General features: G+C 42.7%; 1 protein-coding gene across 8 annotated transcripts in view; it reads right to left on the reverse strand.

Annotated features, from left to right (window-relative positions):
• The window catches only part of KCNAB1 (potassium voltage-gated channel subfamily A regulatory beta subunit 1), a 262,161-nt gene that overhangs the window by 137,615 nt on the left and 98,314 nt on the right, over positions 1–26,232 (reverse strand). The gene's annotated exons all lie outside the window — the stretch shown is intronic.

Here is a 26,232-nt window from a genome sequence, read left to right on the forward strand (position 1 = left end):
CATGGGCTCATGTGGGAGTAGTAGACTACCCTGATCATTGTTATTCATAAAAAGAGATGTTAGAAGGTCAGCTTTGAGTAGACCTTGGTTACTGGGGCAACTATGTTCTATTATAGGGATGGTATTAGAACTGGAAGCAGCAAACAGAACACTGCTGGTTACCTTCACAGGCCAGTTCTCCACACCATTTTGAGCCTTGCACTCTCTTGCTACGTATGGCCTATTTTTTTAACCCTTATAACTAATTCCTGTTCCAAAATTGACCCGGTGGGCTCTTCCTTTAAGTACCTTTTTTCCCCCCAGGTTTGGCAGTTCTGTAGCAATGCTTTTAAAGTGCAGAATTCAAAATGCCAGAGAAGATGGCAAGTTACTTACTTAAAAATAAAACTACTACTACTGTTGGGATGAATTGATGGCAGACTTAGGGTCGGAGATCCACTTTGCACAGAACAGAAGGAGCAAAGTCCTCTTCTTCACACTACTTGAAGTCCTACTACTCTTCATCCTGGCAGTGTCTCTCGGCCCTGACTTGTATGGATTGCTCCAGGCCCTTGAAAAGACTTGCTCTCTCTTCGAAGAACACCAAAAATGGTGTTTACAGGTATCAATTGCGGAGGCAGTTTTTATGACATGGACTTGGTATTCTGCATTCTTTTTCACACACTTTGTATTTTGTCTGCAAACAGTTGGGGTGGGAACCTGTTTGGTGTCTGCAAAGCACCTAGAACACCAGGAACTCACCTGAACCATAAAATATACATGACATGGTAACAGCTTAAGGTCCCTACTAAGCTGAATTCCAACCTAGCAATGAAAGTCTTGGTAGCACATTACCACTTCTCTGAGCCATCTAGTCTGCCATGCTGTTTATTTTTGGTGTGTCTGCTGTTATTGGTAGGTTCAAACAGTTACTTCTTTCAGGTTCTGCTCTATGGTATGGTATTAGTTCTTTAAATTTCTGTAGACTATGAATATTAAAATCAGACAAAATGTGCTGATGACTGCGGAACTTCCAAACCTGAAAAATGTATTTCATTGAACTAAACTCAGCAAACCGAGCGATAATATACAGTAGCATTTATTCTGGCTTTTTTTTTGTTAACTGTTAAAGAAGGCAATGTGGTCAAGAAGACAGGAGACTGGGATTCTATTTCTAGTTCTGCCACTGTTCTGCTGAGTGATCCTGGGTAAGTCACTTCACTGCTCTGTGCCTCAGTTTACCCATCTATAAAAATAGGAATAACAATATTTATTTTCCTTTGTAAAGCACTGAGACTTACAGATGAAAAGAGCAAAGTAGCAATGGTGTTAGAATGGGTTGAGTGCTGACAGTGTGTTTTGGTGTCATACTGGACATAAAATGAAAGCTGCCTTCACCCCAAAGAACTGACAATCCAAAAGGTGAAATGGGGAAGGAATGCACTGGGAAGCTCAGAAAGGATGAACATATATGTGTGATTTTACATACACAATGAACAGGTTCTGCTACTTGGTATAAAGTGCTGGAATACGTGTACCTGTACAGCAATTCTTGCCATCCTGAAATCTGCTCTAGTTTAAAAAAAAATGAATTAGACAAATAATTATGGTTCTTTAGTTTTTAAATCAATAGTTCTGTCACTTTTCCACAAAAGATAACTGTGAAATTAGTCCTTTTAAAAAGTGACATTTCACAGCAGGACGCAAGCTTGTAAAATGCCTGCCAAAAAAGAAAGTAATTAAACTGTTATTTTCATTTCTATGGGAAATAACAAAGCTCTTCAGCCTACAAGGCCTGACAGAATTGGCTCCATCTGATTGCGGGTTAGCAGGGGATTATATGGCATTTTTTCTCTTTTCACGTCTAAACCCTGGCCTCACCCATTAGCTAATTCTATAGAATAGATTCACTACATACTGTGCAGAACAAAGGATGCAACAAAGAAATAAAAGATTTTGCTTTGAAAGATCCTGTGCTATAGCTGGGAAAAAATAATGCAACCAATATCATGGTTGAAATAGTGAGATTTATTTGTTAGATTGCAGCAGGTAAAATGTTTTGAGCAGCTCAGAGTAATGCAGCATTATGTATCTGCAGATCCCTGTTATCAAAAATGCATGTAATAAATGTGTTATTAAAGGCACATTCTGTCATTTGTAAGGAGTCCCCCTTCAGAGATGCCAACCATTCATTCATTCTTTTCCTCCATCAGCAGCCTTTTAAATCTTGTTCTAAAACCGGTTTCCTCTTCATCTTATTGTTGCCATCTTTTTGTGATACACTTCATGAAGAATGTTCTTTTTTTTTTTTACACACACACACACACACACTCTGCAGTGTATATGTCCATTCATATGTTCTAGGTAGAGCAAAGAAATTCAGAAACAAATGTTTGGTGACTTATCTAGACAATATTGCTTCTGGGAGGCAGGTGCAAATCTTGTTGGAAAGGGAGTATTCTGCAAATTGGGGGGAAATGAGAAACATTTCTCAGCAAAGATCACCTCATAAGAGCTTCTGTCTTGGACTCAAGAACCAGGCAACTGAAGGTTAAGAACATAAGAACGGAAATACTGGGTCAGACCAAAGGTCCATCTTGCTCAGTATCCAGTCTTCTGACAGTAGCCAATGTCAGGTGCCCCAGAGGGAATGAACAGAACAGGTAATCATCAAGTGATCCATCCCCTGTCGCCCATTCCCAGCATCTGGCAAACATAGGCTAGGAACACCATCCCTGCCCATCCTGGCTAATAGCTATTGATGGACGTATCCTCCATGAATTTATCTAGTTCTTTTTTGAACCTGGTTATAGTCTTGGCCTTCACAACATCCTCTGGAAAGAGTTCCACAGATTGACTGGGTGTTGTGTGAAGAAGTACTTCCTTTTGTTTGTTTTACACTTGCTGCCTATTAATTTCATTTGGTGACTCCCAGTTCTTGTGTTATGAAAAGGAGTAAATAACACTTCCTTATTTACTTTTTCCACACCAGTCATGATTTTATAGACCTCAATCATATCCTCCCTTAGTCGTCTCTTTTCCAAGCAGAAAAGTCCCAGTCTTATTAATCTCTCCACATACGGAAGCCATTCCATATCCCTAATAATTTTTGTTGCCCTTTTCTGAACCTTTTCCCATTCCAATATAAGGTTCCTGACCAAAACAGAAGTGGACAGAGAGGCCTAGAACTTTACAGTCAGAAATGCATTGTACATATCATGACCATTAAATATATTACTCATGACCATGACCATTAGTGTCAGTAGCGTAACAACTCAGACCCTTCCGCTTCCCATCAACAGGCCCCTACCACTTGAGCTAAAATAAAGCCTTCTTTAGTTGCAGCAGTATCAGGCCCTGTGTTTTACATTTGGGTCTTTCCATTTCCACCCAGTATTTCCACACACTAGACAATACATTATAGTAGCTCAGTAGAAACAAATACCATGGCTCACCATGTGCATTACTCCCTAACCCTAGGTTAGTCCTTTTCTATCTTCTTTATGTCAATGGACAGTTAGTTGAATTATTCAGATTAATTATATCCAAATCAGGTTGAAGCAAGCATGACAACCTTCCTCTAATCAATCTAGGGCACTCCGAGATAAGCATTACAGCTGTGAGAAACTCCATGGTTTTGCTTAGCAGGGTTCATAGGAATATTTTAATTGGTTTCATTTCATGTGGGTTTATATCTCCTGAAATTTGCTTTGAGTTTTGGCTTTGCACTTCTCTGCTTGAATTGCTAAATCATTCCACACATTGAACAGTTTCAAATAGCTGCATTTAAATAGCAGCATGGCCTGGATGCCTTGGGTACATAGTCAGGGCAGCCAATCTGTGCGGTCACTTGCCACTACAGATGTTAACGCAGCTACGCTACTGTTTTTAGCATGCTCGCTCAATGAGAGCTCAGATGTGCAAAGTCTCACTCACTGGGTGTGAGACTCACTCATTAGCATGCTATCTCACTCTCATACAATTCCTAAGCTTATCTCACTCATTTTGAGTAAATATATAAAGATTTAAAATATGTTTACTTGGGCACTGAAAGAAACAACAATACATCCGGGGCCTCAGGCCTGGGGTGTAGAGCTTGGAAAACCATTTTCCAAGCTTGTGTACTCTGCTAACCATGGAGAATACAGACCCACATTCTATAGAGCCCTGCAAATCCGCGGTATCTGCTTTATATCCGTGGACCATTTTTGCGGATAGCTGCTCAGATGCGGATACAAATTTTGTATCCGTGCAAGGCTCTGAAGGTAAGAGCTGGGAGGGCAGTTGTGAGGAACCACGGTGCGGACCCTCTACCTGCCCTGGACGTTGGGCCTGGAGGGCAGGGACACGAGCTGGGGGCTGATTGGGCCCCCCCACCCAGGGGAGGGTCCGCTGCTGCTCCCAAAGCTCCCAGTGGGTGGCCTGAGGGGCAGGGACATGGGCCAGAGGATGCTTGGGCCCCCCGCCCACGGCAAGTGGAGGGTTTGCCATGGCTCCCCACAGCTGCCAGCATAGCACTTCCCGACCCAGCTCCGCAGCTGCAGCCTGGCAGCTGTGGGAAGCCGCGGTGGACTCTCCACCTGCCCTGTGCGGGGTGCCCAGGCAGCCCGCAGGCAGCTCCACAGGTCACCGCACAGCAGTGACCAGTGGCGCCGGAATGGGGGGACCGAGGGGGCCTCACCCATCCATTCTTCTCAGGGGTGGACTCCTCCTCCTTCTCCTCCTCTTCCCCCCCTGAACCCCCTCCCTTATTCATGGCCAGGCCAGTGTGGAGACTAGCCCGGGAGCCATGGGGAGCTGCGGTGGACACTCCATCTGTCTGTGGTGTGGGAGGAGCTGAGATCAGCCCCCGGCCGTATCCTTGCCTCCCAGGCTCCCTGCCCAGCCGAGGGCCGGTGGAGGGTCCGCGACTCCGCTCCAGCTCCCCATAGCTGCCCGTGCGGCTTCCCCCAACCTGGCTCCGGCAGGGTGGGAGGGGCTGTGCCTCAGTGCCTCAGCCCAGCCACAGTAAGTAGAACCCTGCAAATCCACAGATATTTGCATCCACATACGCAGATATCTGCAGACAATTTTTGCGGCTCGGATGCGGAGACACAATTTTTTATCTGCGCAGGGCTCTATCTATACATGCATCAAAGGAGGCTACATGAGGAAGGGGTGGGAAGAATTGTTGTGTGTGAGAATACTTGACAATCCAAAAAAACACGAGTTTACTCCAAAAATAAGCAGGACTTCATTGAAAGTTTGTGGGTTCTGCAAAATACAGTTCAAAATTTAAACCACACTGGACAAATTCATGGCCCTTCATTGTCCTGGTAGCAGGCAAGACTTCTTTTTTTAAATATGCAATGTGTTGCTGGGAGCTGTCCTGTGGCCATCAAGAAGACAAAGATGTAATTTGTCATCTGGAAAGTGAAATACACTGCACAAATAGCAGAGCAGTGTCTTCACAACCACAAATTCCTTTTGTACCTTTGGTGAATCCCCTCCCTGATAAAGGAAATTGACTGTTTAATAATTATGGTTTGCATTGCATATAGAATTCTTGTGTGCCCCCGACTATAGTCTGAATTAGGACATTTAAGTGTTTCATATGCACTATTAAGCACTTTACATTTTAAAACGAACTATTAAGTGCTGGTTGGATTAAAAACCTGGACTATTGAATGTCACCAAGGACCAAAGATGAGATGCCGTAAGTAATGACCTAACACACCACATGGAAAGTCTAACTCTTTGGCCTTAAATCTCACTCTTAAGGACAGCCAACCATTGGCATCTCTGAGAGCTAGCATGAGCATGTCTACTCAAGCAGGGAACAACACCCTCCAGCTTTAAGTGCAGATGTAATTAAAGCTTCCTCTAGTCACTCACTCACTCTTTACAGCAATAGTTCTTGAATTTATTAACCCATTCTACAAACCCATATACTAGGAACAATTCTTTCCACTGCATAGTTTTAGAGAAATATTATTTAAAAATTTAAATACCATGAGGGACTGGTGTCAATTTGATGAATGCATGATAATGTGTGCATCTTTTGCGGCATTGAGGGTGAAGCTGCTATGGCAGGGGTGGGCAAACTAAGGCCCGCGGGCTGGATCCGGCCCCTCAGGGCTTTGGATCTGGCCTGCAGGATTGCCACCCCCATGGTGCCATGGGCTCTGTGCGCTCCGGGAAGCGGCAGGCACCACGTCCCTGTGGCCCCCGGGGGAGGGCATGCAGAGAGCTCCGCACGCGGCCCTTGCCTGTGGGTACCTCCCCCGAAGCTTCCATTGGCCGGGAACAGAGAACCACAGGGAACCGCAGCCAATGGGAGCTTCGGGGGACGTACCCACAGGCAAGGGCAGTGTACGGAGCCCTCTGCCCCGCCATTCCCCGAGGGGCCGCAGGGACGTGGTGCCGTCCACCTCCCAGAGCCCTGCCGCCCTGGTGCGCACCGCTGCCACCCCGGAGCTGCTCCAGGTAAGCAGCGCCGAGCCAGAGCCTGCACCCCTCCTGCACCCCGCTCCCCAGCTCCCTGCCCTGAGCCCCCTGCTACACCGTGCACCCCTCTTACACCCCAGCCCCTGCTTGGAGCCCCCAGCTGCACCCCGCACCCCTCCTGCACCCCAACCCCCTGCCCTGAGCCCTCTGCCTGCACCCCAACCACCTGCTGCACCCTGCAACCCTCCTGCATCCCAACCCCCTGCCCTGAGCCCCCCCCTGCACTCCTCCCTGCACCGAGCCCCCTCCTGCACTCCACACCCCTCCTGCACCCCAACCCCCTTCCCTGAGCCCCCTCATAAACCCTGCACCCCTCCTCTGCCCCAACCCCTTGCCCTGAGCCCCTTCCTGCACACCACACCCCCTCCCTCACCCCGTATTCCCTCCCACACCCCAACCCTCTACATTCATAGCCCTGCATGCAATTTCCCCACGCAGATGTGGCCCTCAGGCCAAAAAGTTTGCCCACCCCTGTCCTATGGTAATGTCCCATAGTAAAAGGTCAGAATAATTGCTTTGGGACAGATGGGCAGAGTGTTTCAGTAGGGTTACCATCTGTCCGTATTTCCCCGGACATGTCCGGCTTTTGCGTCTCTAAATAGCCGTCCGAGAGGAATTGGTAACAAGGTTAAAATGTCCGGGGGTTTTTTCTCCCTCGCCTCCCTCCCTCCCTTCCATGCAGAATGCGACTGCTGATTGGGTGGCTGGGCCGATTGAGCCGCTCCCATAGGCCTCCAGCAGCCAGAGCCCTCCCCTACTCCCCCCTCCCTCTGTCTGCAGCCCTATGTAACACACAAACCGACCCACTGGGCAGCGTGTTTTGCCTACACATGGAGCCAGAATGGTGAGGGGAGTCCGGGGGGTGGGCAGTCAGGGAGCGGGGGAGTGTTGGATGGGTTCCCGGCCTCCACCCCCCCCCTCCGTGGGCACCCCCCTCTCTGCCTGCCTCTCCCTTGCCTGCTTGTACTGCCAGAGCCAGCAGCAACTGCTGTCTGCTGCCCCCGGGTCCTAGCGTCCCCCATCTACTAATGGGAAGACAGGCTGCCCTTCCACCCTAGCCCTGAGCCTCTTCAACGTCCCAAACCCCTCAGCCCCAGCCCTCATCCCCCCACACCCTAATTCTCTGCCCCAGCCCTGAGCCTCCTCCTGCATCATGAACCCCTCATCCTCAGACCCACAGCCCTCACCACTGCATCCCCTAATATCCCCAAACCCCCTCCCCCTTCCCACCAAAATTTCTACAACCCTGCCACCCATGCGAGTGGATAAGGATCGGGGCAGTCAGGGGACAAGAAGCAGGGGGGTTGGGGTTCTGAGGGGGACAGTCAGGGGGTGGGAAGTGGGAGGGAGTAGATGGGCTGGGGCTTCCCCCGCCCCCCCCTCCCAAGTGTCCTCTTTTTTGATTGTGGAAATATGGTAACCCTAGTTTCAGCATTCACTCACTCCCAGTTATTTCAGAACATATATGGATTTGCCCAGTCTGTCCCTAAACATGTATGATATCTGTTTAATACCTAGACTCTAGAGTCTCCATATTTAGCCTGGGGCCTGCTATATTCTTACTTCCTAGCTGCCATTTCCAGTACTTTAGAAGTAGCAAACACAACTATTACAGATACAGGCAGAGAAGGGCTTTGGCATTAGCCTTTAAAAGACAACAATGTTTACGTTATACTTTAAAATCCACTATGCACAAATGTGTTTGATTGACCCTTTTCAATATTCAATACTCAATTAATTAGGTATTATTGCTCCAGCCAACTGACAAAATGTACAACCCGGGCTATTTGTAAGTAATGGAACAATGTTACTAACATACTTTCACATTAGCAAGATCCATTCGGACTTATCTATATTCTCTCATCCAATTATATTGTTGTCAGCCTGATACATTTTTTTCCTTGAATGGCTAGGTATGCAACTGCACTGAAAATCAGAGATGCCATCTTGTAAACATAGATCCCTGTTCTGCCACTTTACTCACTTTGAGTAGTACCTTACTCCACAAGTTATCTCACTGAGTTCAGTGGAACTCACCAGGGAGCGAGGTACTACTTAGTAGTAAGACTAGCAAAACTGGGCTTATAAAAGCCAGTTGAAATGCCAGTATTCCTTTGAACTGAATTGGTGGAGATGCTTATTCTAAATTTCTTCAGTGCACTACAAAAAAAGGCAGGGTTTTATCTTTGCTTGGCAACATTTTGTCATGATGTGTCACAAAACCAGCTCTCATGGGTGACTAGAAGTTCCCTTTATCCACCAAACACTAAGTATTCAAAGGTACTGGAAGAAGTACGTTTTGCAGTCACATGGAAACTAGAACTATAGAAACAGGAAGGGTTTGGATTCCTGAATTTTTGTGTCAGACATTAGGTTTCTGCCTAATAGTTAAATGACACAGGGCCCAAGTTTGCCATTCTTTGTAAGGCAAAACTTCCAATGAAATTGATGGAGTACTGACCAAATAATGACTGCAGAACTGGATCCATATAGTCATTTCCTCTCTGTCCCACATATTTGTTTCCATGTTTCTCTGCTGTAGCCGCCCAAATCCATTCACATGCTTACTTGCGTAGGTAGGCCTGGCCTGACATGAGTAATTAAACACATGGGGGAGGCCTCGTTCTTTGGAAGAAAGGATTAGGGAGGTAAATGAATCATCAGGTTGAAAACAGAATGTTTGTGCTAAGAATCCCAATAACTTGTGTGCCAATCACTTTGAAAAAGATCGAGGTAAAATCCTGGCCCTGTTGAAATCAATAGAAAAAATCCCACCAACTTCAATAGGGCAAGGTTTTCACCGCAAACATCCACAAATAATTTCTACAGGAAATGTATAAAGTACAACTATTCAACTCTTAAGACAGATTCTGAGCTGGTCTAAAGCAACATAGCTCCAATTAAGTCAGTGAAGCCTACGTACATCAGCTGAGGATCCAGCCATAGTCCCAAAGCTTGTATCTTTGCATAGCACAACTCTCTCTCTAAAGCCTCTCTACAAATTTAATCTCTGGGATCACATCTGATATTTCAGGTGGAGCACTTTCTTTCACTGAACCAAAAATTAACTTCTTAGGACACATCTTCCACAGATTACCTTTTTATGGTTTCAGTCTAACATAAAAATAAAGCTGTTCAAAATTCAAACTGGATAATATAATACTTTAAAATACTTTGAACTATGTACCACACAAGTAACTAAATTATTGGTATTTCTACATTAAACCTTTTCTTCCATCCATTTAAGCATTAATGTTGTCTTGCAGTTGTAAACTGGAAAAATTTAGAAAAGTTTAGAAAAATTAAGTATCATTTCCATTGCAGCAAGCAGATGCGGTATCATGCACTGTCTACAAACTATTTTCCTGCCTTCTGTTGAAAACATAGCCATGAACTGTGCCAATGTAGACTCACAGAATAGGGCAGGCTTTGCTTTTCCACTCTGACATATGGATATTATGGTCTCGCAGTAGGGAGACCATAGTTAATGTTGCATCAGAATTTTCTGTTTTACGGGATGAATCATGCCACAGGGAATTTGAATCAAATTACAGCCACTAATTACTGTGTGTGTGGAATGCTCTCCAATGTGCTGTTTGTGTTTATACGTTGGTGGATTTTTGTTGTTTTCTTTTTAAAGGAAAAATGGGAAAAGGAACACAGGAACAGCCTGACTCCCACCCCCCACACACAATGCATGTTTTTTGCCCCATGCTGCTGTCCGAGCAGTAACTTGGTGACATCGGAGATAATTGGCCATTCATCAGTCACTCCCTCCAGTTCACCTGCATACTTGGAGAGAGTCACTATTGCCCTGGTTGTCATGGGAATGGCTGCCTTTGACAACCAATTTGCCTCAGACAACCACAATATTATTACAAAGGAGGGACCCAGGAGGAGCTGTAATGAAAGCAGGTTCGGTCTAAATAAGCTCCTGCGGGTTTGTACTATGGTACATTACACGGTTTCTTTTCAAAGGGTAATTGTTATTTTCTTCAAAAAAAGGTTACATTAAAATAAGATAAAACATACAGGAAAAAGCTGGAATTTTGTATCTGCTTCTTACAAATTGGGGGGTTACGGCTTTCTGAATATTTCTCTTTTTAAAAAAGTAGAACATTATAGCTACCAGCCCCTACTCAATTTTCTGTTATACATTATTTTAAAGATGTAATTTAGAAGTTGCAGTAAACCAGAAGTTGCATTCAAAATGTTTTGTTTGAATTCAGTTTAATTTAATCGCTTTCAATATATTGGTCAATATGGCACTGAACGGTAAAGTTATGGAGCTTCAGAAATTTTACAATAGCAATAAAATATACATTGAAGGCCACAAATGCTTAAGTGCTTTATTATTTAAACAGCAAATATATAAAAGATATTCCTTTTATTAAAAACAAAAATTCACAAACAAAAAGCTTCATTTGTTTTATGAGAGCAACCTTAACTGAACAAAAAATTGGGAAATACAAAGTTAAGGATTAAAAAGCTGCACTCAGGTTAGGAAATGCCAAATGAACATTGCCCATACAAGCTTAATTCAGCTCCATTGCACATATGCATTAGGATACAATCTTTAATTGCATAAAGAAATAACTATCTATGAAAAATTTGAGGTCAGTGACTTTCCCAGCATCACATAGGAACTCAGGGGCAGAGGCATGGATAGAATCCAAGTCTCCATGTCAGCATTCAACTGCCTTAACCAAGAAAATATCATTTCTGTTTCTGCAATCACCTTCCTCATTCACTACAAACCTTCCAACTTCTGCACAAAAGAGGTAAGGGTCCTACAGACAGCAGTCTCCTGCACTATACAACCCCGATTCATCCCCTGAGCAGATCCATCCTGTGCAATGAATGAAGAACCAGGGGCAAAAAGAATATGGGATAATGTAATAAAAGACTATCATAATGCACACATACAAGGGGAGCAAATTAAGGTTGCAAGAACAATGTTCATTCTGGCATTTCCAAACTTGAGAGTGCTTGATTTGCAACCTTTTAATACTTTTTAATTCTTAACTTTCTATTTCTATTCATTTTTTTATTGTTGAGTTTATTGAGAAGAGCAACCTTAATTAATGTTAAATTAAGTTTTTTGTTGTGACTATAATTTGAGATGGTATGCAAGTCAATGGTGAATTATGTCCTATCACAGTTACTCATGAGTCTTTTGCCATCCTTTTCTGCAAACTTTCTGAAAAATATGTGGGCCCTTACTGTCCTTAACTTCATTTTGCCATCGTGGTGTCAGCAGTAGTTAAATAGGGAAGGCCATCTACTGTACTCACTTATCACCAAATTATGACTGACCCTAGTGCAGTCACCCACTGGGGAGCAAAGGGGAGTAAGACCCCTCTATACAACCACACTAATGCTCAGTTACGAGATGTATAAATCCTGTGCTGCAAAAGCGAAAGAGTTAATGGACAAAACAGCTACTTCCGCACCTGGTTACTAATTAACTGACTAGCTTCAGTTCAGGCAGAAGTGGGTGGCTGCCAGAGAGGGTGTGAACTACCTCAGGGAAGTTCCTCAGCAGTGGTCTGGCAAGGAGCTATCTAAGGAACTGTTCCAGAAACCCTACAGGGGGCAGGATGAAATTGCTGGTGAACAACTATGCAGATATTCCTTACACTCCCTCCACAAGGGGTGGGGGAGGAACTGAACATTAAGGTCCTCATATGCATCCGAAGAAGTGGGCTGTAGTCCACGAAATCTTATGCTCTAATAAATTTGTTAGTCTCTAAGGTGCCACAAGTACTCCTGTTCTTTTTATTAGGTCCTCATTTGTCAAACCCTTGGGAAAATTACGATGCAAGGACCTGCCTAAGGCAGAAGACCATGAGAATGGGGTCTTTATGGAGGAGAGGGACCAAGTCCCCTCCCATGTTCCCTGCTTCCTAGATGGAGTGCAGCAAGGTTGAGCAACATCTGCTTGCCAAATGCTCCCCCTCTAAACACAGGGGCATGGAAGTGGAAGATTGAGGAGAGCCTTCGCTCTGCCTTCTGACCTCCCCATTCACCAGGTAGCACAGCTGTTTGTAGACTGGGGTAGACATCACTATCTTGCCTTCATTCACTTCACATATTGAAGATCACCTCGGCAACTATGAGAGCTAGAGATGTAAATAAATAAATAAATGTTTAGGTTCTGGAGCCCAATTATGTAGCAATTAAAAAAAAGCAATTAAATAGTGATTTGCACAGCCACATAAGCAGGGCCGGCTCCAGGCACCAGCTTGCCAAGCAGGTGCTTGGGGCAGCCACTCTGGAGAGGGACGGCACGTCCAGCTATTCGGCGGCAATTCGGCGGACGGTCCCTCACTCCCACTTGGAGCGAAGGACCTTCCGCCGAATTGCTGCCAGAGATCGCAATCGCGGCTTTTTTTTTTTTTTTCCCCGCTTGGGGCGGCAAAAACCCTGGAGCCGGCCCTGCACATAAGGACATTGTGTGTTATATATGTATGCTAAACAAGATCAACCCACATATAACACAGAAAGGAGGTAATGCCGGTCATGTAGTCAGTGGCATGAATTTATGCTCAGCCATATTTTATATTTACTGTATAGTAGCCATCTTTTGCTGCAACAGCAAAATGAGGATGGCACAAGGGAGAACTTCAAAATCTTTATTTTCTTTATGGTTAGTACTGAACTTCAAACAGTTTCTCTCTCAGACAGATAGAACCACATCAGCCTAGTCTTTGGGAGCCATTTTCAGGAGCAGAATGTTCAGGAATCTGCATGTTTTGTAAGTGAGTAGAATCCCTTTGTCAGTAACATCCGAAGAAGTGGGCTGTAGTCCACGAAAGCTTATGCTCTAATACATTTGTTAGTCTCTAAGGTGCCACAAGTACTCCTGTTCTTCTTTTTGCGGATACAGACTAACACGGCTGTTACTCTGAAATTTGTCAGTAACAATGTTTCCCACAGCACCAAGTATGTCCACAAAGTAACCATTTTGACAAGTCAAAGGGACCAACAAATTTTGTTAGTCAGCTAGTACTGCCTTCCAATTTCTGAATGGGAATTATTGTGCAAATCTTCTACGACTCGGAGAGGATAGTGGCTCATTTGACAAGAGAAGTATTTTGTATGCCATACTGTATTAAATCTAGCTAACTAGAAATGCTTTTGCCATAGAGAAGAGATGTCACTGAATTTATATAAAATGGCAAAATCCAGCCCCATGTACTAATATAACCATCCCTATATGCTAATAATGTATGTCACTTTTGAAGCACTTTTAGGGTTTTGAAATTTTATTTTTGTTCTACCCTGGAAGGAAAACAAAACCTTTCACATGTTTTCAAGAGGGAGAGGAGGAGAGTGTCTTTCTCTTTCTCCCCTGGTGGTTAGTGCACTGGCCTGGGATATAGGAGACCCAGGTTTAAGTCCCTGCTCTTCCTGATTCAGAGCAGTTTTTCGTTCCAGACAACTCTAAGTCAGGACAAGCAGGGAGCTATATAGCCTCTCTCTCTCCTCGGGCCCAAAACCCTTCCCAACAAAAGTTCTGTGGAAACTGGTCAACTTAGATGAAACAGTATATTTCACCATAATGAAATTTTGGAAAAAATGTTCCAGTTAGGGTGACCAGACAGCAAGTGTGAAAAATCGGGACGGGGGGGGGGGGGTAATAGGAGCCTATATAAGAAAAAGACCCCAAAATCAGGACTGTCCCTATAAAATTGGGACATCTGGTCACCCTAGTTCCAGACCTCTCTAATGGCTACCTTTTCTTTGCCTCCTTTAAAGTCAAGGAAACAAAAATAGGCACCTGACTCACAGGAAGCTGTAGCAAGTGGCAAATTATGATCCAGCAGCACCTCACATTTGCTATACAATTTATGACATACAGTAATGTTCTAAATTCCACATTAAAATGTTTCCAAATCATTAGGCTCATTGAATATTCCTGTCAAACAAGCTTAATTATATATTCTCTGGAAAGGTTCCAGTTTATGGAGAAGTACAATACAGTACTTATTACCCTCCTGCTTCAGTGGTTCTCAAACTTTTGTACTGGTGACCCCTTTCACACAGCAAGCCCCTGAGTGCGATCCCCCCCTTATAAATATATTTAAAAGTGTTTTTAATTTAACACCATTATAAATGCTGGGGGCAAAGCAGGGTTTGGGGTGGAGGTTGACAGCTCGTGACCCCCCATGTAATAACCTCATGACCCCCTGAGGGGCCCTGGCCCCCAGTTTGAGAACTCCTGTACTAGATCTGGGAGCATAAGCTTTCATGGGTAAGAACCACAAGAACCTGTGGTTCTTACCCATGAAAGCTTATGCTCCCAATACTTCTGTTAGTCTTAAAGATGCCACAGGACCCTCTGTTGCTTTTTACAGATTCAGACTAACGCAGCTACCCCTCTGATACTGTACTAGATCTATTAGCCATATCTACATATCCCCTTCACTTTCTGTCTGAAACCTTAATTTATAAACCTTTATTTGTGGAACATGCAAAAAGAGGTACATTTTCAATCTGTGTGCCTGTTAATTGCAAAGGTTTTATTTACTGCAGTCATGAGCACCACAGAGATATTTATACATAGATAAAATAAATACCTTTGACAGAGTATGCACCGTACTGTAGCTCTTCATGCATCATTTTGAAAGCGTATGCATTACCTTAGTAGCCAGAATGCAGGAAAAAACAGACCAGGTCTACACTAGGAAATGAGGCATGTCTTAAACACATTAGCTAACGTGTTAAAATCCTAACGTAGACAAGGTGCATTGTAGTTTTAACATTTTAGTTGGTTAAGTTTAGAGTTTACCTTGACCAACTAATACATTAAAACTACAATGTGCCTTGTTTACATTAGTATTTAACATTGTTACTTACCGTATTAAAAACACACATTTTCTCCTACTGAAGACAAGGCCTTATGCTAGTGTAAATCCAGAGTAACTCCCATTGAAGCCAACAGTCCTAATTCTCTTCAGTGAAACATCACTGACTGCTGTGGAGTTACTCCCAATTTACACCGGGGTAACTCAGGGCTTGCATACACAAACATTTAGTTCTTGGCAAGCTTGACTGTAACTCTACCCCACACTAAGCATCGGTGTGGATCCTGCTGATGTGTACTAACAGTTCCCTAGTGCGCTTCGATCTACTCCACTTTGAAACCCAGTAGATAGATCAAAGCACACTAGGAACCCATTAGTGCATAGTACACAGACACTTAGTGTGCGGCAAGCTAGGACAGTATAGATTTACATCCCAGCTTGCTGCAAACTAAATGTTAATGGAAACAAGCCCTCAGAGGAGAGCCAGGCACATGAACATTATGAAGTTATTGGTGCAGGACTGGTGTACAGGAGATCAAAATCAAGCCAAATATATAGTGTGTGGTGTAGATACTAAACAGTTTTTATTAACACAAGTGTGGGACGGGTTTATGAGTGGTGGAGGCAGTTTTTCAGGTCTCCTCAAAGTGGTAGCAATAAGAATTTCATAGCAGTGCAAACCAGTACAAATGTTGTTTATTCAGTTATTCATTTTTCATTTTAATTTTATGTCTCCTTCCTCCTGTTTCAAGTATGTTAATTACGATGGCTCCAGTCATTGGGCCAACTTCAGTGTAAATCCAGAGTAAGTCCATTGGCTTTGCTGGAGTTGCTCTGGATCTTCACCCATTTAAGTGAGGTCAGATTTTGAAGAAAGTCAGGCTTATTTTGGAAGTTTCCCCATCCCTGAGGATTAACTCTACAAAGACTTCAGGTTAGGGGGCTTTGGAAAAAATTATGGCATTTAGATGGGAGGGGCTTAACTGGCTGCCAGCAGGTTTCTGGGTGGACTACAAGGTGTTACAGTCATGGTTTGGGACCTGATTACCTGAGAGATTGAGTCATAAAGTTTAGAGACAGAAGGGACCACCAGCTCATCTTGTCTCACCTCCTGTATATCACAGGCTACCAACACCACCCAGCGCCCACACACTAAACCTGACACCCAAAGTCAGATCAAAGTATTATAGGTCACAGGAGATTAGATTATTGGTGTCACAGGCATATAATAGGATGGTCAGAGGTGCATCAATGCCTGAGGTCCCAGCATTGTCAGGGAATTAATATCCAACCTAAATCTCCCTTGCTGCAATTTAAGCTCATTGCCTCTTGTCTTATCCTCAGAGGTTAAGGAGAACAATTTTTCTCCCTCCTCCTTGTAACAACTTTTTATGTACTTGAAAATTGTTATCATGTCCCCTCTCAGTCTTCTCTTCTCCAGAAGAAATAAATCGAATTTTTTCAATCTTCTCTCATAAGTCATGTTTTCTACACCTTTAATCATTTTTGTTGCTCTTCTCTGGAGTTTCTCCAATTTGTTCACATCTTTCCTGAAACAGCCCAAAACTGAACACAATACTCTAGTTGAGGCCTAATTAGCGTGGAGAAAGCAGAATTTTCCTGTCTTGCTTACAACACTCCCGCTAATAAATCCCAGAATGGTGTTCGCTTTTTTTGCAACAATGTTACGCTAGGATCTCATTTGCCTTTTTCCTCATAGTCATCTTGTGATCAATGTACATACCCAGGCAATCGGCTCTGTTTTTTCCAACTAATGAACCCCCAGTTTATGAGAGAAATTCTTATTAAACCCTAAGTGTATATGACCTTGTACTGTGTAATTCTGAATTTAATCCCATTTCTGTCTCTCCAGTCTTCAAGGTCATCCAGATCTTCCTGTATAATATTCCAATCCTCCTCTGTATTGACGATGCCTCCCAACTTTGAATCATCAGCAAACTTCATAGATGCACATTTACATTTTGTGTCAAGGTCATTCATAAAAATATTAAATGAGATTGATTCTAAGACGGATCCTTGAGGAACTACACTAGTAACCTTCCTCTAGTCTGATACAGATTTTCCCTAATTTAACTAAGAGTGTCCCATGAAGTACCATGTCAAATGCTTCACTGAAGTCCAAAGTATATTAGATCTACTGCACTTCCTTTCTCTAAACAATCAGTTATTTTCCTTAAAGGAGGACATAAGGTTCATAGATTTCAAGATCAGAAGGAATCACTGTGATCATCTAGTCTGACCTCCTGTATAACACAGGCCATAGAATTGGCCCCAAATAGTTCCTAGAGCAGATATTTCAGAAAAAACATCCAATCTTGATTTTAAAATGGTTAATGAAGAATAATCTACCACAACCCTTGATAAATTGTTGAAATGTTTAAAAAATTTACACCTTCTTTCCAGTCTGAATTTGTCTAACTTCATCTTTCAGCCACAGGATCATGTTATACCCTTATCTGTTAGATTAAAGAGCCATTATTAAATATTTGTTCCCCATGTCAGTACTTACAGACTAATCAAGTCATCCCTTAACCTTCTTTTTGTTAAAATAAATAGATTGAGCTCTTTGAATCTATCACCATAAGATTTTCTAATCTTTTAATCATTCTTGTGGCTCTTCTCTGAACCCTCTCCAATTTATCAGGTTAGTCTGACATAATCTACCTTTAGTAAAACAATGTTGCATTACATCCTCTTTTCCCATTTACCTCTATGAATTTAATTAGTCTTTCCTTCACAATTTATTCTAAAGTCTTGCATTCTACTGATGTCAGACAAACAGGCCTGAGTTCCTGGATCACTATTTATAAGATATGATATTAGCGATTCTCTACTCATATGGTACTATCCCCAAATAGATACATTGATTCAAAATCCTTGCTACCAGACTAGCACTCTCATGTGCTGTTCTTTCAGTATTCTGGAATGGAAATTATCTGGCCCCCCTGGTTTGAGCACATTAAGCTCTATGTTTTTCTTCCATCTCAGATGTGGTAATTTCTATTTCTAGGCACTCATTTCCATCAGTCGTACTGCCTTCATGCATATTAATTAATTAATCCATATTATCATCCTTATTAAAAACCAAAGCGAAGTACTCATGTTGTCACACTTGTGATCAGTGGGGATGCTCAAGCTGATGTTCCCACACTCCATAGAGGAGCGGAATGCTAGCAGGGCATTCTGCAAGAGGAGTCTTCGACTTTCCAACTCCTTGCCCACCTTGGTCTTCTAGATCTCAGATTTGTTAACCTTCTAGACACACTGAAAAACTTATCTATCTCCTCCCCCAACACACACACACACACACTTCTGGGGTTAGAGTGGCCCCAAGGACTGGAGAGGTTTGAGTTAACTATATTATTAAATAAATATCCATCTGCAAATATAATTATGTGCAAAGTCAGAACATTTCTTTCTGTTGTATATCTTAAGTATGCCCAGGAGATAGGATGGGCACATATAGAGGCTTTTATAAACCTAAATAAAGAGCTTTATAAGCTTAATGGTGATCACTGTATCCACCAGTGAAATGCATCCACCACCGGGGCAAAACTCATTTGTGTCCATTTAATAATTCACAATATAACCCAACATTGTAGGGCAAGCGGTGAAGAAAAATGCCTTACCCACTTAAAACTGCAAAAGGTGTTTAAGGAGGCAGAATGTAATTATCCATGTTGGCACTGGGCCAGGACACCAGACTCTACACCACTGCTGACACAGAAAGAGACTTGGGAACATCACTATCACAAGTGGTCAAGACCTCCATTTTACATCTCATGCAAAGCACAGCACCTCCAGCAGCAGTGTCCCCTGATATCACCATGTTGAGGCACCAGTTCAACAGTGTCTCAGAGAGCCACTGACTCTCCTTGAGCACTTCCTAGAAGGTCTTGCAGCTAAATACTGATGTGCCCCAATGGTGTTTTTAGTTTGTGAGATCAGACAGGATTGCAGTGCAAACTGCTACATCTGCAGCTTGTAAACAAGTCCAAAGAAAACAGGCGAAGAGCCAGTTAAGGCTGAAAGACTCCTTAACCTACTCTGTACTACCTAGGCACAGCAGTGTGCGTATAATGACACACTGTTCAGACACCAATGGTGCTTAGGCGGAAGAAACTGCACTGATTTAGAGTTTCATCCTTTAGCTCTAAATTATCTTTGTTTAATCCAGACCCTTAGCATAGATTTTTGTAAGTGCACACCCCCATATTTCATTGAGTAACAATATGATGCCAGCTGCTCTTGTGTCTCCAGGGAGAATAGGATTAGGTTCATAATGTACAGTCTGTCTTTTTTATGCAGTATGACAGAAGAACTTGTGACTGTTGAGTTTCATCAACAGATATCCAGGTCTCTGTGAAATGGACCCAGATCAACCAGCTAAAGAAAAACTATAACAGAATCTTTATAAATACAAGGCACTTTTAAACTAAGCGATATGGTCGTGATTAATAGCAAAAGGTCTCACTCCCTCTTTCTGAATAAATGGCAATGTCTATTAAAATACCATTTACACAGAAGCACTTGTTATACTGACATTAAGATTATCAGGATTCAAGTAAGAAAATGGACAAAGTTTGGACTACAATAATAAATGCCTGGCTCAAGTGGAGAGAGATAAATCATGTAGTAGTACGTGACAGGAAGATACGAGTTAGATTAAAATGGAAAGTCTATAAAACCATGGTCTGCCCAGTTTTAGTGTGTCGCACTGAGCATTGGGCAACAAAGAAGAAGCATAAGCAAATGATCGGTTCAACAGAGGTGTGAATGTTGAGATGGATGAAGGATGTAAGTAAGAAACACCATGTGAGGAACACGTAGTTAGAGACATGCTCAAAGTAACACCCATAAACGAAAAAATTAGGGGACTACAGACTCAGATAGGTCGGTCATGTAAAGTGCAGTCCTGACAATTATGTAGGTAAGAGAGTCCAACCGATCAATACTGAAGCAAAAAGGGAGAGAGGCCAACCCAAGAAGAAGTGGTGAGATGTCATAAAGAAAGACATGTCAGCATGTGGTGTGATTGAGGATATGGCACTGAACAGAACACTTTGGAGGGAGAGGGCTTGTAGAGCAGACCCCATTTCATGAAGTTTGCACAAGGAAGAAGAAGAAGAAGAAAGGGTCAAAAAAGCATTTGCCATCTCTGCAGTTGAACTCTATCTCCTTCACCACCACCACCACTCCCCAACCCCCATCTCTGGGACACTTTAATAGCAAGTGTAATAAAGTGTTTGTAATATTAGTATTTAGGAAGGCATCTGTGTACATCAGAGCTTGGTGAAATGTTCTGAAATTGTCCATAGTTCCTTGATGGGTTACATGATGTGCTATATAATCCCCACGTATTAGATGCACACTGAATAAATAAAATAAATGTTATTTATCCCTGTTAGCTAGAAGCAGCCAGGCTAGACTCCTGGATTAAAGTGTCATGAAATACACTGGCAGTTCTTACTGCAAGTATTTGAGTTACTACTTCCTCCTTATGGATTTCCCAAGCTTTGCTATTAATTTTCTCTAAACATCTCCTAATTCCCAATTAAAAGTTCTAAGTGAACATGATAAAGATATGTTGCAGCAAATATTACACATTAGGACACACTCAAGTACAGCTGCCTCACCAGGTAACACAAGTTGCAGTGATTTCTCAGACCCTCAATCTGTAGAATATAGTTTAGATCCTATGGGATGAGCAATTACGGGGAACTTTGGTGGAGATAGAGGAGATGTCTGAACTGGAAAAAGAATTTGGTGATTCTGAGGCAAAGCTAAAGCTAAAGGTACCTTGAAGGGAAACTGCAAAGAGAACAGCTAAGCCACATTACCACCAAAAGAAGTGGGAGGTAGTGGTGGCTCTGTGGCACTGAACAGCTGGGCTCGTTAAGCTGTTTGGTTCATCTCCTACCTATCTCTTTGACATATATGGCCCTCGTCATTAGAGTATCCACGTGCCTCACAATAACTAAAGAATTTCATCCTCATAACACTTATGTCAGGATGATACCATAATAGCTGTCAGGAGGTACTGTACCCATTTTACAGTTGGAAAACTAAGGCACAAAATGGATTAAGTGACTTGCCTGAGGACACATAGGAAGGCTATGGCTGAGCTGGGCATCAAAGCTAGGTCTGGAGTTCCAGAACAGTCCCCTATTAGCCCATCCATCCTTCTCTAAACTATCTATGCTGTCTTATTTAGATTCTTGGGGACTGTATCCATTTTGTGTCTTGTATAGGACCAAGATCACTGTCTGCATTTAAATAAATGACATGCCAATTAATAATGACTGAAAAAATGTAATTTTTTGCGGGTATAATCAAGTACACCTCTACCCCGATATAACGTGACCCGATATAAGACAAAAAAGCAGTGCTCCGGGGGGGCGGGGCTGCACACTCCGGCGAATCAAAGCAAGTTCGATATAACGCAGTTTCACCTATAACGCGGTAAGATTTTTTGGCTCCCAAAGACAGCGTTATATCAGGGTAGAGATGTAGTTGGTTTTCTATATGTGCTCATTTGAGCCAGAAGTTGAGATAGCATCAGTTATTTTTGGCTACAAACAGGGAGGTTAGTTTTATAAAGCAGGCTCTTTATGTCAAGTTTCAGCCAGCTTCAAGAAGCAGTGGGAATAAAGGCCTATTTTAGAAATGCTGATAGACCCTTAACCATCAGCAAAGTGAATGACGAAACTACAGAATTAGAGCTCAGGACTGAAAATCACACCGTTGAGTTTTCATCCCAGACAGATCAGGCAATGTTAAGGCTTGCACAGCTGTTCGATGCTGGCAGAAGTCTGAGGTTTGTTTGGGGTTTTTTTAATTGTAATGACAGATATTCCAAATAATCTTGTGTACCAAGTCCAGTGAGGGTCCTGCATTGACAAAGATCTGCTTAAATTCGTAGATAGAGCATCAAATATAGAAATCTGGGGGGGAAAACCCACCAAAGAGTTGGAAGTTAGGAAGGAGGAGAAGTCAGGATAGATCTTTTGTTCTTCAAAAAACTGCTGAGTCCCAGTACTCGTCTTTTTTCCTGCCCTCTTTTTCTGTCTCTCCTTATATGCGGTACATCAGATGGATGTAGAAATATATTATTTGTTTTGAAAAATTAGGCAGCAGATTGAAATTTTCCAAGCCAAGCATCACGACTGAAATCATGTTCAAGGAAAGACTTGCAGCGCTCTAGAGAACATTATCTGAGCATATGGGCAGATTCTCCAGCGTAACTGAACTGTAATATTAATGGAATTAAAAGGAGTGTAGCCATTTTCACTTGTTTGTCAGGCCACAGTTTTGCCATTTTTCACAAAGAATGTAAAACCAATAGCCATGCAAATGTAATTGGTGGTAACAATGCCTTTAAAATAAAATAAAATGTCCCCCCTCCCTACCCCCAATATGTGCTTGTTCTTGGAGAGGGCTCTGCCTGAACAGCATTGGTTTAAGCCACACCCCATCTGTCTCTGCAGCCTGCAAGTGGAGCACTCACACAGAAGCTGGGTGCATGTGCTGCTTAATTTCCATTATGCTTCAGACGCAGAGGAACTGGGAGTCAGCAGCTGGCCAACTATCAGATTGCCGTCCTGCCACCAGTCTCTTTGATGGCAACTTGATGCCTCCAATCCACTGAAATCAAATTAAATAAAATCTTAAAAGTAAGGTCCTGATCATGCTCCCAGTGAAGCCAACAGCAACGCTCCCAGTGATGTCAATGGGAACAGGACCGGGTCCTAATATTTTAAAGATTCCATGGTGCATTTATTTATTTTCAGTACACTTTGCACTTAAAATTCCAAGCTGGTTTCTGATCTGGACTGGCTCAAAAACACTGACTTGATAAGGAGCCTCAGAACTGGTTCTTCTCCCACCTCCACTTCTGTCACACACATACTCACTGTCTCTCTCTTTTACATAATCCACTGACAGGATCATTCTCTTCAACTGCCTAAAATCAAAAACTGCCAAGCAGTCGTAGGAGGCAAAGCACGGTGGCTGAGATAGAAGCATTAAAAATCATGCTGTGAAATATGCATGGCAACACAGCCAGCTATATCTTTAAAGTTACCTAGTTATCTACAGAGGCTTTAAGGGGGAGGGGGAAGTATTTGTTTTTAGCATAAAACAAGGCATCTTCATTAGCACATCATTTTAGAGAGCATTCAAGTTTGTCATAAATGACCTAATTAGAGCAGAAAATTATCTGGGAAGAACAAGAATCTTCAACCTGAAATATAAGGGAATGAAGGATCTGGCACAATTCCCATTAAAGTCAATCGAAACACTCCATTTGACTTCAGTGAGAGTTGGATCAGGCCTTAAATCTGTGTGATAATCATGTCGTTTGCAGAGGAGCCAGAGTGCATTTATTAACATGTATCAGCTTCAACATCTCCTCAGACTTAGGGTTCTCCTTGTGTCCTTTCACCAATGTCAGAATTATCCTTTACAGTTGGATCATCTCTTTCTGCAAACTTCCTGCCCATTTCTTCTCCTCAGGAAGGAATTGCTTCTCACTGTTTCCAGTTCTGGGTATATTTGGGATTGTAAATAAGGATTAATCATAAGGATGGACATCAATCTGGTTACAAATTAGGTCCAAATCCTGCAGTCCTTACTCAGACATTATGCAGTCAAAACTCCCATTGAAGTCGACAGCAGTTTAGCCTGAATAAGGTCTGCAGAATTTAGCCTCAGAGTTCAGAATTTTTCTAGAAATAAGCTATACATGTCTCTGAAAGGGGCCAAAGATCTGTTCCTGTGTGGGTCCCTGAAAGGGGTGAGTAAGAGAGGGGCAGTTATTTGCATTCATGCATCTGCAGCATAATGTTCCTTTGGAAAACTAACAGGAATAATTACTACCAATTTAAACACTGTAGGCTGTAAATGTAACAGCTGCACTTCTCATAGGAAGCTGAGAGTTTATTTTCTCTACAAACAAACATTCTCTCAACACCCCTGCCATGTAGGTAGGCATGTACCGGAGAAACTAAGGCAGAGAAGTGAAGTGATTTGGCCAAGGCTACACAATGAGAAAATGGCATGGATAGGAGTTCCTGACTCCAAATCTGCGCTCATTCCACCTAGCCTATACTGTCTCTCACTTCATACTAAGGCTATTAGAATCTACTGAGCTATCAAACAGTTACAAAAGAGCATACTATTGATGAGATAACCTCTTTAGTGTTGCCTGGCAGAGGCCAGATCCTACAACTGTCACCTGCATATTATCCCCATTAGAGTCAACAGGAGCTTTGCAAACATAAGAACTGCAAGATCAGGTCTTGGTATAAGAGAGTATGATGCACCAGGGTTTAAGGGCTGCTCAGTGTGGTAAGCTTTGGTTTACCCACCTCCCCTCTTTGAAAACCCATGCATGCCCGGTGAGCCTGACCAGCCAGACTGTGATGTCATTCTCAGAGGGCAGTATTTCTGGGAATCTGTCACAGTAAAAATTAATCAGCAGGTTTCTGACTCTGCAATGTCATTTACAGATCCACTACCTGTGTTGCCTGTACTTACTTATAACACTGGTGTTAAAAATAACCCAATCTGTGAGGGTGTCCAATGATCTTTCAACAATGGTGCTCAGATTAAACTACCCGAACTCACTGAGGCTTGGTCTACACTCACCCCCCAAATCGAACTAAGGTACGCAACTTCAGCTACGTGAATAACGTAGCTGAAGTTCGAAGTACCTTAGTTCGATCTTACCTCGGTCCACACACGGCAGGCAGGCTCCCCCGTCGACTCCGCGGTACTCCTCTCGTCTAGCTGGAGTACCGCAGTCGACGGCGAGCACTTCCGGGTTCGACTTATCGCGTCCAGACAAGATGCGATAAGTCGAACCCAGAACTTCGATTGCCAGCCGCCGAACTAGCGGCTGGGTGTAGACATACCCTGAGAAATTATTCTGGACAACTGGGGCTCTTCAGAGTCTCCCAGATCCTTTGGGGATATTACTTACTAGCAATTCCAGATTCTACAATGACAAATTACACCTGACCATGTAAATTAGGAAGTTATGTTGCCCTTCAAATGCAATCCCTTAAGGGCCAACCTCTTGTGCCATTTCTGTTAAACTATCATAACTGCACAAATGCCTTACGTTAAACTCTGTGCTCAGGTACGTGTAAATTTGGGGTAACTTCAGTACAGTCAGTCTGGATTTACATCTGTCTAAATAAAAGTAGAATTTGGCCTTAATTTAGTCACGTTAAATTCCATTGTATCCAAATACCTCTTCCATAAAAAAAAGGATAGCTTGCAAGGGCAGAAATTGTTGGGCATGAAAATTAATCAATTGCAAATATGCAAAAGAAAAGTTACCAGTAACTCTAAACACACAGTAACACTCCATCCCCTACTCCTAAGGACAAGATTCTGCCATTCATACTCCTATTGAGTAGTACCATTGTACAAATAGCCTTGCTGATTTCAATGGGGCTACTTATGGAATAATTCAGAGCAGAATCTGACCTTAGATTGCCACCTCCTCCTTTCTAGGAATCAAGTAATTCCAACACCACACGAAGGATACGTTCAAGGTCTAGCAGAACAGATACGCTAACGTCTCGAATACATACAAATTAAATTACAAAAATGCTAAATTTTCCAAATTAAAGTAAGTCCTTAATAAGTACTTGTATTAGTTGATACAAGGAAGCTTTCCAGAAATAGCAGACTGAACATCTGAGAAAGATTAAAGTGACACTCTTAATTACACTCTTGTACATTTCTGTGTTAAGAAAAATTTTTGTAAGAAGCATTAGATTTCTAGGAACATGGTTATGATTTAAAATAGATTCCTCCTTGTCCTCACTTAGCAAGTCAGATGAAAGGTCTGTAAGTGATCATTACGATAAGACACAGTAACTAATTTAGAGACAGTCTACCCAACGTGCTGTAAAAATGAAAACTT

This window comes from Chrysemys picta, chromosome 9 (assembly GCF_011386835.1).
Source record: "Chrysemys picta bellii isolate R12L10 chromosome 9, ASM1138683v2, whole genome shotgun sequence".
Classification (NCBI taxonomy): domain Eukaryota; kingdom Metazoa; phylum Chordata; order Testudines; family Emydidae; genus Chrysemys; species Chrysemys picta.